We start from the raw sequence: 13,192 nt of genomic DNA, 5'->3' as shown, positions 1-13,192 counted from the left end.
ATTTCCACCGCGGTCTAAAGTCCCGTGAAGATTAGGCAAATTAGCCCACTGACGTATGAAAAAGCGACGTTGTCGTCGGTCCATCTGTCCTATGATTTCTTCTGTAACCCCATACTACCACTGAAGTAGCCTACATTATTTTCTAATAACCGGGACAGCCCGGAGGGGTTTATTCCACTTATATACAACGGGTTACCAACAATGACTGTATATGGTTACTTTTGTATTAATTGATTTTTATCGATTTAATCACCTGGAATTGAAATATTCTTCTGCAGCCGTTTGGGCATATTTTACCGCTGTCAAGTAAAACTGTTGTTGGTAGTTGAACTTGGACCGTTGTTATGCAACAAATAGGATATAACAGGCCAATAGTCAGATTGTAACTGTTTTATATATCCTCTCAAACACATTCATTATGTTTTTATGCAAACATTCACTTTCATGTCTTGACATCCGAGGCGACAGAATGCATTCACATTTCCAATATAACTGGCAACAACAGCAGAAAACATGCACACGTTGTAAACTATTTGCTGTTTGATCACTTTCTCATCGTCAATTCCAAATAGGCTAATCGCAAAATGACAAGAATAGAACGAAAACTCGGACTTGCGTGAAAATTTAAATTAGCAGTGGTACAGCCGTTTTCTTTCCTTCGAAGTTACTGCTAGCCGAGCAGCAAAGTGTGCCCTCCAGATGCAAACCATGCACCATAAATTAGTTCATAGTCTTCCTGGTCTTTTTGTGGAATTGAAGAATGGCAGAGTAAAATTACGGCAGTCTGAAATAGCTAAAGGGACGATTACTAGAATTACTTTTTATTTTACCCTGACAAAAAGTGCGGAAGGTGATTTCCAGTTTGCTTTTACTGTATCACCAATGTGAATTACGCAGAACTACCGCATACCTCATATAACTGTATCAAATGTTTTGAGTCAATTACAACGGGCTAACAAAGAAAATCCGGAAGAAAATATTCAGCAACCGAATTAATCCGTTTGAATGTTTTGGTACGTAATATGCTGTCCCAGCACGAATGCTTAGCATTTTATAAAACGAATACTAAAGCAAGAAAAGAACAGAAGAGCACACATTATAATTCCAAGACATTGGCAGGCTATAACCAAAACTAGGCTATTGCGCCGCATAACATACAAGTTTGATTTGAAGTTATTATGAAAATAAATCGGTTTGCGGCTGCAGATTTTTAAACATGGCGGTTAGAAATAAAACACTGCAAGTAGTCGACCAATCATAAATTTTCAGCGCTTGCCCCCCACCCCAAAGGTTCCGGTACTTTTGGAAAGAACTACCCCCCGAGCAGGAACTTTTTTGGGGGTAAAATAAAGCCCCCGGAACTAAATTTTGACCCTAGTTCCTGCGGTCGAAACACACTGAGTTCCTCAAAAGGTTCCTAGTTCCGGGGTAAAGTTCCTGCGGTGCAAACGCGGCTTAACATGGTCCAAAATTAACTTTTTGGCTTACCTGCCAAGCTGGCTGGGAGATGAAAAAATTTACCGGCCAGACAGATCTTTTACCAGCCAAAAATAATAAATTGCTTTTTACTATTGCAATTTGCTATTATTACTATTTAGCATGTCATCTTGGTCTCATATACGATTCTCAATCAATATTATAGTAGTGTGCAGTAATAATAGTAGTAACATTAACTATATTAATTCAACTGTTTTAACACTAAAGTGTAACACATTTGAATGAATAAATTCAGTGGTATTCGCCTTTAAGTGCAAAAAGGATCATTTATTAAGGAGATTGAGAAAATATAACCATCATATCAAATTTGCCAAATCAAGACTTAAGTTTATTGTTGCTAGAGGCTACAGCCAGCAGTACTCATAAATATAACCAACCAGAGAGCACGTCCTTCACCATGTAAATTTTGTTTCATTGTTTATGTTTCACTGATATCATTTAACGTTTTAGTCGAGGACATCGTTTTTGTCCATATGGTTAGTTTAAAATGTAGTGCCAGAAGACAACCATAACAATCTTTTTTTCTTATTCACCTTTATTTATTTCGAAATTTGATGTTGAAAACATAGTTGAAAACTGTCTAATGACGTGGTTGTTATGATATCCTGAACGTGTTTCCCTTAGCTACCGCAAGTAGCCAACGTTATATGATAGCTACGTTAAGTTATGATAGAATGATAGCTTAAACGTTAGCTAACTGGCTAATTATTGTTAACTTAGCTAACGTTAGCTACCGTGACCAAACGTTAGCTAACTTGTCGTTAGCGGTCTCTTCGGCCTGAAGTTTGCCTGTTTTCTTTCTCTTTCCTGAGGGCTCCACTCCCGCAATAAATCTCCACATGGCTGGGTTTGTTCCAACTGCCCGGATGACAACAAGTACCTCACGTACTATAACAATAAATCGCACGGTTTGATGACTGATGCAATTACGTACTACGCACGACCCAGGCAGCACGGCAGATCTAGCAGATTTAAGTGACAGCAAACCAGCAGCTTTCTCCAGCGCGTGTAGGAAATTCTTTTTTTATACCGGCCAGAGTGGCGGGTGGTCTCCATAATTTACTCGCCAAAGACTAAATTTACCCGCATTTGGTGACTGGCGAGTGTTAATTTTGGACCCTGCTCCCTAAAGATTTTCATTTGTGTGCTGAAGGATAAAGCTTCATCATTGGCTTGCCCTGCCCAAAAGATTTTGTATCATTAGTATTAAACAAAGTATTATCCCTCCATTTTCCATGTGCTGTAGTTTATTTTATGCCTGTATCATTATTGTGTTAGGTAGTTGGACGGAGACCAACACAACCCCCCCCCCCTCCCTTGCCACTGAATGGACCAGCTCTCAGGCGAGGTTCTTAATTTCAAGAGCAGAGGCTGTGTCACCAAAACATCTTGGTCCAAAGTTGAGATCTGCCAAGATAGCATTTTTCACAAATGTGGATTACAGAAGCAAATCTCAACCTACTTTAGGAATTATATCTTACCTTACTCCATCCTACTTTATCTCAGATTAGGAAATCCTAAATGCTCAATATAAAATGCTTAGTTGTTGTGTCCCTTACCTAACAACCGATGCCACTTTTTTAATCTCGCAAACAGCTGATCGGTTGGGTACCATTAGTAATATAGCTCTAACAGACATTGAGCACTGTGAGAATGGACTAAAAACAACTGGCATTATATTTCAAAACAGACAAAACAGAAGTGTTGCCATCTTTGATAAAAAAAATTAGCCTCTTAGCGCAAAGCCCCTAGTGGTCGGCACGCCGGCGTGCCGAGATTACTAAACTCAGACATTCAGTGCTACTGCAACCAAAGTACGAGTTAAAAACAGAAACGCGTTGTTTTAGTTTCATTAGTAGACGATACAAGACAACTATGTCGAATATGCAGTTTCGCAGCACCACCATTGTCGCTCTGGTTGTTCATTTAACACACACTCCCTCTCTCTGCAGTCTCATCTACAACTACACCCCCCACCCATGACATAATGGACAATATTGTCTATCTTGGCATTCATAAAAATATTCTTTCACCACTCAAAAAGCGTATTCCGTCATAGCAACAACATAAACCCAACAATAGCCCTAAGATATGCCAATACAGCAGTGAAAACGCTACTCACTGAATAACGAAATAAATGAGAAAAATGTTTTAAAAAATGATACCATGTCATTCTACAGTCAATATCTGGGACTAAATATTGAATAAATATACAACCTTACTACTGGTTTTACGCATAGAGATGTCACTTTTATATTGTCTTGTACAGTCCTTTTTTGAAATATAAGCCGCGTTTCCACCGCAGGAACTATACCCCGGAACTAGGAACCTTTTGAGGAACTCGGTGCGTTTCCACCGCAGGAACTAGGGTCTAAATTTAGTTCTGGGGGCTTTGTTTTACCCCCCAAAACGTTCCTGCTCGGGGGGTAGTACTTTCCGAAAGTACAGGAACCTTTTGGGTGGACCTTGCAGCGCTGAACATTTCTGATTGGTCGAGTACTCGTAGCATTTGTGTTGTATTTATTTTCCGCCATTACCCGCCATGTTTGAAAATATGCAGCGGCAAACCAATTTATTTTCATAATAACTTCAAATCAAACTTGTATGTTATGCGGCGCAGTAGCCTACTTTTGGTTATAGCCTGTCAACGTCTTGGAATTATAACGTGTGCTCTTCTGTTCTTTTCTTGCTTTAGTATTCGTTTTATAAAATGCTAAGCATTCGTGCTGGGACAGCATATTACGTAGGCTACCAAAACATTCAAACGGATTAATTCGGTTGCTGAATATTTTCTTCCGGATTTTCTTTGTTAGCCCGTTGTAATTGACTCAAAACGTTTGATACAGTTATGTGAGGTATGCGGTAGTTCTGCATAATTAACATTGGTGATACAGTACAAGCAAACTGGAAATCACCTTCCGCACTTTTTATCCGGGTAAAATAACAGGTTAATTCTAGTAATCTTCCCTTTAGCTTTTTCAGACTGCCGTAATTTTACTCAATTTTACTGCCATTTTTCAATTCCACGAAAAGACCAGGAAGACTATGGACTCATTTATGGTGCATGGTTCGCATCTGGAGGGCACACTTCGCTCCTCGGCTAGCAGTAACTTCGAAGGAAAGCAAACGGTGGCTGTACCACTACTAATTTACATTTTCACGCAAGTCCGAGTTTTCGTTCTATTCTTGTCATTTTGCGATTAGCCTATATGGAATTGACGACGAGAAAGTAATAAAACAGCAAATTGTTTACAACGTGTGCATGTTTTCTGCTGTTAATGAATGTGTTTGAGAGGATATATGAAAATCAATAAATACAAAAGTAACCATATATAGTCATTGTTGGTAACCCGTTGTATATAAGTGGAATAAACCCCTTCGGGCTGTCCCGGTTATTAGAAAATAATGTAGGCTACTTCGGTGGTAGTATGGCGTTACAGAAGAAATCATATGACAGATGGACCGACGACAACGTCAGTGGGCTAATTTGCCTAATCTTCGCGGTACTTTAGACCCCGGTGGAAACGCAGACAACCATTGGCTGAAGGAACCTTTTAGTTCCTGGTAAAGTAGTTCCTGGGACTGAAAGTTCCGGGTAATTTTGGTGGAAACGCGGCTATTGGTTGAAGGAACCTTTTAGTTCCTGGTAAAGTAGTTCCTGGGACTGAAAGTTCCGGGTAATTTTGGTGGAAACGCGGCTATAGTCTACGTGCATTTGGGATGCCTGGGTACCTTCCAAAATAGCTGTGCGTAATACCACACGTGTTGTTTACGGCGTTGTCGCCCTTTTTAGTACAGTCTGGCTTGATTGACAATTCATTTATTCAGTAGGTGAGAGTATAAGCTTTCTAACGATGTATAATATGTCTAATTTTGCTTTTGGAATAGCGTTTTATAGGTCAGCGTAATCGAAAGTGTTGTTATATCGCATTCACTTACGCATTCACTCTGTGGTAACAATAAAAGACACTGCACCTAACGAAACGTTGCCAACGATTTTTTGTAATCTTGGAAATACTATTATTATTGAGGACTTCGGGGCATAGCTAAGCCATATGTTTGCTGATAGACCAAGCTGACATCGTTTTCTGGTGTAAGACAGAACCGGATAGAACTATATCATTGATTTACTGTCTCTGTCTCTATCTACTGAAAACAGATACGATTTCATCATTGTTATGTAAGTATTACTGCTAAAAATATTTCGGTTATATACGTTATTTTTTAAATTGAGTGTCTTTAAATAGGTTAGTGGTATTTTATAATGAGGATATTTCACACTGTAATGTAAGCGTTCGTTGGTAGTCTAGTAGTTTTTGCGATGCATGCAACAGTGATGACAAGAGTGTTTGAACATTGCCAAAACGTGGTGGACGGTTGAAAATTGTTTTCATGTCGTCCCATCCCCATACAAGAAAACATACGAGAGTACAGAGTATAGAAATACATATAAGAGTTAATTATTACACATTTAGGTACTGAACAGCATTGTGTCACAATATTTTAGCATTATTTTTAAATCTGACATCAATGTTTCATCTTAAACCTTCATAAGGGGCTCATTTATATGCTTTACAATGGACAAAAAGCATTATATTCCTTTTAGGAGAGATTTTTGACATGTTTCTGGACCCCTAGCCATTTTATTTGTAGTGAAATACGTGAATATGTTGTGATTTACAGCAATGGATAATTTAGACATTTTGGGTAGATTTGCAGACGCTGGGTACACTGCTTAGTTTTTGCTTCATAGATCTTTAGTAGTTCTACATATCCACCCTTAGATTTTATGAACTTGTGGTCAAGACATTTTTGATCCAGGACATGCATAGTTTAACCTGCTGTATATATGCAATCTCTCAGTATTTCATTGCAAACTAAAAAAGCAAATTAATTTTAGATTTTTTGCCTAGACAATTGCATCTGAGGCACTTTATTTCTTCCAAAATTATGAATATAAAGTAATTTCATTTAAGCCATTTATCAAGTTTCTGTGGTGTTCACATCTTCAGTTGTAAAGCTTTAAATAGGGTACCCCCTAAATGGGCAAGGATTGGCCAGATTTGGCTTGTGCACTAAGGGGTTAAGCTTATTCTTTTTGGGAAAGACTCACAAAGTCAAAGAGCGGGAGTGGGCAAAATTTGCCTACAGTGTTTTAGCAGTATCAGGAGTGTTGAGGCGATAAAAAAGAAACAACCGAGAAAGTAGGCTGAGAAACCGCAGACATGCACAACTCTTCCGACATCCAGATTCTGGGTCTATTCGAAAACGTGCATTACAAAGGTAAGAAATAGGCTACTGCTAGAGAGGAGACTATTTTTCTTTTATTTTGATTGTTTGCTTTAGTAAACAGATTTAAATTGACACAGGCCTTCCTGGCAAGACAGCAAGAAAGTGACAAGTTTGGCACACTGGCAACAATTAATCTTTCGGACCTGGAGGGCAAGGGGTTACCAGTGCCTGCTTGTCAGCTTGATCCAGCCACACTGAAACTGCCCCCATGCAAGTTAGGTCAAGTGAACAGCCAGTCTCTAACAAACAATATGAAGGGGATACAACACATTCATTATATCACGCACAGACTTCTTGCCTTCAGAAATGTTTTAGGAGATGTTAGAAAGTATGTTTGTCTGCAACACATCCATGAAAAGTGTCATTTGTGACAAATGACACTGCTAATCAATTTTAGTTGTTCACAACCTACCTATGAAACATTGTAGGCCAATCACACTTGTAATAGAGATATGCAAAGTGACATATATATAAGAGAATCTAACACCTGGCTGTGGCTCTACTAATAAGCAGCTCAACAAGATCTCTAGCTGTTGAATGAAGTGTGCTTGGAAAGGGTTGGAATGAAACCTACAGGATGGTAGATCTCCAGCATTTGGCTGGTTACTGCTGGTACTTATGTTAATTATTAGTGATGCGCTGACATGAGAATTTCTGACTGAACCGATTTCAATTATTTAGGGAAAACGCTGACCAATGTCGATACTAGGGATGGGCATTTTAAGTAATTTCCATATTCGAGTACTCGCATTAAATTATTACAGAGTACTTTAGTACTCGCAAAAAAATTAATAAAAAATATAACGTAAGAATAGGGTCCGAAATGAACACCCAAGCGAAAATGCGGGTAATTTTTTTAAACCGATATGATTAATTCCGCGTCAGCTCTGATTTGGTGTCTGTAGGTTAGCCTAAGCTACATGCCACCCGACTTTCTCAAATCTGCTCACGCTAAAGGCTCAAACTTTTGGCTCACGCTCTCAGCTGACCATATAAGTTGAGTGTAAGTCAGCCTATGCATGTTATGTTTTATTAATAAACTGTTCACTGAACGATGCGTGAGAATTTTACCCGTGTAAATGATATCGCTGTTAAAAAGCATCGTTTTTGTTTGTTTTTTTCTAAAATGTTAACTAAGCATTTGTTTTGGTGTAGCCTACTTTATTTGATATGGTCGACTCAACTCATGGTCGACTCGACTCAACCTTATTGAATTCAGTTCGTGCGCTACATTATAACCGCGGGTACCGTTACATTTGCGTGATCTGGATTCTAATCTGCAGTCATCGCCTAAACAAAAAATAAACAGATGAGCAGTGCTCATATTCGTGAATTGATCACTTGTTTTGTTAGGCTGACTGATGTTTCATTTCAAATGGGTAATTTATGACGCATCTAAAAATCCCAATAAGCCTACCTTTCTGCGCTGCACTGTAGAGATTAGCCTACATAAAGAAAAACTATATCCACAAACATTAAGATGTTGCAATAATTTCAATAATTCAATAATTCGGCTGGTAAAAAAGCTGTGGCAGGTTTACTTTTTCATCTCCAGCCACCTTGGCCCCTATAGCTGAACAGTTAATTTCGTAGACTGTAAGAATATCTATTACTAGGCTTTCACATTTATGTAAATTGGCCAACAACGGAAAACAAGTGCAATTTGAAATTAATTTATTGAACAACCAGGCTTCAATTAGCCCATTAAACCATAAATTCAAAGTTAACATAAATAAGAAAAATCTATTAAAAAGTTGTTGTAACCCCAAAAAGAACGAACACAGAGTCCAGGTAAGTGACTACGTTTTATTGATTCTTCTTCTCTGCCCGCTCTACACTGGTAGTGTAATACGGTAGATGAAGCCTAGAGCTCCACCCAGTGGATAACCTGAATATATCACAAAAGTTAACAATATTTAGGCTAAATGACGGAATTTTGCGCAACAGTGCAATCCACTTGTTAAGTCTGACGTCACGTGTGACGTTTTCCCATTTCCGGGTCCAAACGCTCCTTCAGATCCCGAACCTGTGAACCTTTTCACGATCACTTCCTTCTTTAGTGAGGCACCATTGAGGGTTAAAAAGGGTCTAAATTCTTTCAACTCCAATAAAATCAATACGTTACAAAATCCAGCATTCTAAAGCAGTTAAAACAGCAACATTATTCTTTCGATTTTGAATTGTTGTAACGTCCCCTCCCCTTTTCAATGTCCAATTTCGCAATAGATGGCAACTTTGAATCACGGTGCTAGTTACTTCATTCAGGGATGCCAACCATCCCACAAAATACGAAATAGTCCCTTATTTGGACAGTAGAATAGGCGTTCCGCATTTAACTCATGGCTACGGGACGCATTTTCATCCGTTGGTAGTAACCGCTGTTTTTCATACAAATCAATAGTTAGCTAGCCAGCCGGCATAACAAGCATGCTGTGAGATCGTTCTGACCTAAAACCTAGAATTTTAACATTGGCTAGGTGACAAGTGACGGCGAACCTATAATAAAAATAACTGACATTCAAACCCGGCTTGAGTGTCTTGGAAAAACGCAATGTCTACACTGCTAAACCGCAACATTATAAAAAAGGAAGACAGAGCTAGGGAGACTAATTTGATTGAGTTATGGTTTCACGTAGTTGTCTTAAATAATGTAATGGCAAAAATGACCAAAATTTGTGCTAATTGTATGGTATAAAATTATAAACTATAAAACTAAATAACCATAGAAGAAGGAACTATTTTTTTCTTGATAGAATGGTTTCATAGAATTAACGACCAGAGGTTTTTGCTTAACAACGGAGCAATTAGTAGAATTACCAGTATTTTCCAATAACGGGACAGCCCGTCGTGGTTAATTCCTTACATATAATACAGTGGTAAGAATATTTGGTAGCAGGTGTACAGTAATGATAAACTAATGTAGACAGGTTGTGCACTAATGTATATGCATAATGAGAACTGATAAGGTAAGAACAGGTAAGAACAGGATGTAAACAGCTACCTAACGTTAGCACCCACTGGCGCCAAACTTTGTTTTTCTTCATTCGTTTAAGAATTGTAACTTAATTATCAACTCCAGCCATTTCCTCTTCTCGCAAGTAAAGCGGTAGAATGACAATTGAATAGTTTTTTTGGACTCAGATCTATTCAAACAACAAGGGACACCGCACTGCGGCATGTTGAAAAGACGAGAGCCTCAGCCAAAGCAGCAGAGGCTTGGACCCGGAAACAGTATTATCGGAAGGTCGATACGTCACTGCTAAACAAGCGGATAAACTCTAGACACGGTTATCGGGAAGCGATCAAGTTTAAACAATATTAATTACATCACTGCATCCCGTACAAAAAATGTAAACTTTTAATATAGAACAGGGTCAATTTACGTTTATATTTATTATAAATGTACAAAGCAAAAAAATAAATAAAAAAATGCGAGTACTCTATACGTTGGAACGAATACTGACGTCCAAATTGAGTACTCATGCCTATCCCTAGTCGATACCGATGGTTTGGCGGTTCTGTTTGTGTGTGTCCTCAAAATCAAGTAGGCTACATGCACCACATTTGGTGAGGATTGGACATAGTTACAGCTGTTTTAGTAAAAATGCCCACGCCCACAACAATTGATTGACATGGACAATGTCATGGACAGTTTGCATCATCAAAAAAAAAAAAAAAGTGATAACTTTTTTCTGGATACACCAGGCATGCTCTGTATCAAATTGAGCAAAGATTGAATCAACTTTGTAGAAGAAGCAAAAAAATAAGCTTTTTTTCAAAATGGTGGAACATCCAAAATGGTTCCTGATGGTGTTCCTTAAGGAAAAGCTTCTCTCACAAAAGCCGCGTTTCCACCAAAATTACCCGGAACTTTCAGTCCCAGGAACTACCTTACCAGGAACTAAAAGCAGGGTTCATACACTTTTTCACCAATGATTTTCAATGACTTTTCCATGACTTCTCCACAACCTTTAACTGAATTTCCATGACCAAAACAAATGACTATCTCAGCGGGACGATTTAAAATTATTTATTGTAACACTAAGTAAAATTAGGTCTGCATCTGAAACATATGGTGCCTCTCTAAAACAAATAAACACCAGACAGACACACTTAGATACATTCTTTCATTTTTTAATTCGAATAGTTTAACATTTTCGTCAATGTCTCAAACAGGGCTCGAAATTGCGACCATTTTGGTCGCATATGCTCCCAAAATTTAATCTGCGCGACTTCGAAATATAATTGGGAGCATTTGTGCGAGTGCAAATAATTGTTCTGGTGCAACCTTTTTTTTTTCTTTTTTCAGTCGAACGTCTCTTTCTCTGTACATTCGCTAGTTAGTACACTCAGTATGTGCCTTGTGAGCTGACGGTGACCCTTCTAATCAATCGTGAGCTTGACATTCTTACCTTTAATGCTGATTTTAAATTGGTTAATATTAGCCTTCAATCACTCCCTTTTGCAGCACTCCACTGTCACGCGACACAGAGAGCTAATGCGTTTACTTGTTACCTGAAGACAAAAGTTTATGTTCAATTTATTAGCGTTATCGAAAGCTGAAAAGTTGAAGCGAACGATTACGGCATTTTTAATTTTTTTGAAACATTAACGTAGCGTTTTGTGTAGCGACCCGGTTGAAACAGCTAATTTCTCTGATGCAGTTTACTGGCGGTTGATTTAATTAGCGGTATTAATGTGACGAGAAGCGCTTTGTCGTTTGAATGCATAACACGCAATTCCTTGAAGAGTCGACACATTTTAGGCGTGACCGTTTAACTGTTACTTGTAAACCGTACTGTTATTGTCGTTTTTTATCAATAAAAAATCTATTGCATATATTGTTGGTGCTCCTTACATTTTGGTGGGTGCTCCTAACTTTTTGAAATTGGTAGCACCAGTGCTACCAAGTAAAAAAAGTTAATTTCGAGCCCTGATATATAATTGAAGCTGCACTTCCCTGGCATATTGTTGGCACAGTAGGGCCTACGTTTACTAACTGCTACATTAGCAGAAGCGTGCCTGTTGGGCGTGCCTGTAAACAGACTGAGCCAGACCGAATTAACTTCTCACACCACCAAAATACCGCGAAGGTTACGTGCCAATTTACGTTTTATTACTATACATACTATTTTTATGATTGGATTAATTAGTAATTATATTTTATGCAACTTGAGCTATATTTCCATTACTTTTCCAAAACTTTTAAAAAAATATTATTTTCCATAACTTTTCCAGGGCCTGGAAATTGCATTTTAAATTTCAATGACTTTTCCAGGTTTTTCATGACCGTACGAACCCTGTAAAAGGTTCCTTCAGCCAATGGTTGTCTGCGTTTCCACCGGGGTCTAAAGTACCGCGAAGATTAGGCAAATTAGCCCACTGACGTTGTCGTCGGTCCATCTGTCATATGATTTCTTCTGTAACCCCATACTACCACCGAAGTAGCCTACATTATTTTCTAATAACCGGGACAGCCCGGAGGGGTTTATTCCACTTATATACAACGGGTTACCAACAATGACTATATATGGTTACTTTTGTATTTATTGATTTTCATATATCCTCTCAAACACATTCATTAACAGCAGAAAACATGCACACGTTGTAAACAATTTGCTGTTTTATTACTTTCTCGTCGTCAATTCCATATAGGCAAATCGCAAAATGACAAGAATAGAACGAAAACTCGGACTTGCGTGAAAATGTAAATTAGTAGTGGTACAGCCACCATTTGCTTTCCTTCGAAGTTAGGCTACTGCTAGCCGAGCAGCGAAGTGTGCCCTCCAGATGCGAACCATGCACCATAAATGAGTCCAGAGTTTTCCTGGTCTTTTCGTGGAATTGAAAAATGGCAGTAAAATTGAGTAAAATTACGGCAGTCTGAAAAAGCTAAAGGGAAGATTACTAGAATTAACCTGTTATTTTACCCGGATAAAAAGTGCGGAAGGTGATTTCCAGTTTGCTTGTACTGTATCACCAATGTTAATTATGCAGAACTACCGCATACCTCACATAACTGTATCAAACGTTTTGAGTCAATTACAACGGGCTAACAAAGAAAATCCGGAAGAAAATACTCAGCAACCAAATTAATTCGTTTGAATGTTTTGGTAGCCTACGTAATATGCTGTCCCAGCACGAATGCTTAGCATTTTATAAAACGAATACTAAAGCAAGAAAAGAACAGAAGAGCACACGTTATAATTCCAAGACGTTGGCAGGCTATAACCAAAACTAGGCTACTGCGCCGCATAACATACAAGTTTGATTTGAAGTTATGAAAATAAATTGGTTTGCCGCTGCATATTTTCAAACATGGCGGGTAATGGCGGAAAATAAATACAACACAAATGCTACGAGTACTCGACCAATCAGAAATGTTCAGCGCTGCAAGCTCCAC

The 13,192-nt window shown here is 38.4% G+C and overlaps 1 protein-coding gene across 3 annotated transcripts in view; it reads right to left on the bottom strand.

Moving 5' to 3' along the window:
* Positions 1-13,192, bottom strand: part of arid2 (AT-rich interactive domain 2) — a 193,523-nt gene that overhangs the window by 170,286 nt on the left and 10,045 nt on the right. The gene's annotated exons all lie outside the window — the stretch shown is intronic.

This window comes from Anguilla rostrata, chromosome 7 (genome assembly GCF_018555375.3).
Source record: "Anguilla rostrata isolate EN2019 chromosome 7, ASM1855537v3, whole genome shotgun sequence".
In the NCBI taxonomy this organism is placed as follows: Eukaryota; Metazoa; Chordata; class Actinopteri; order Anguilliformes; family Anguillidae; genus Anguilla; species Anguilla rostrata.
Note: the sequence above shows the minus strand (reverse complement) of the source record. Positions and strands in the feature narration are given on the sequence as shown.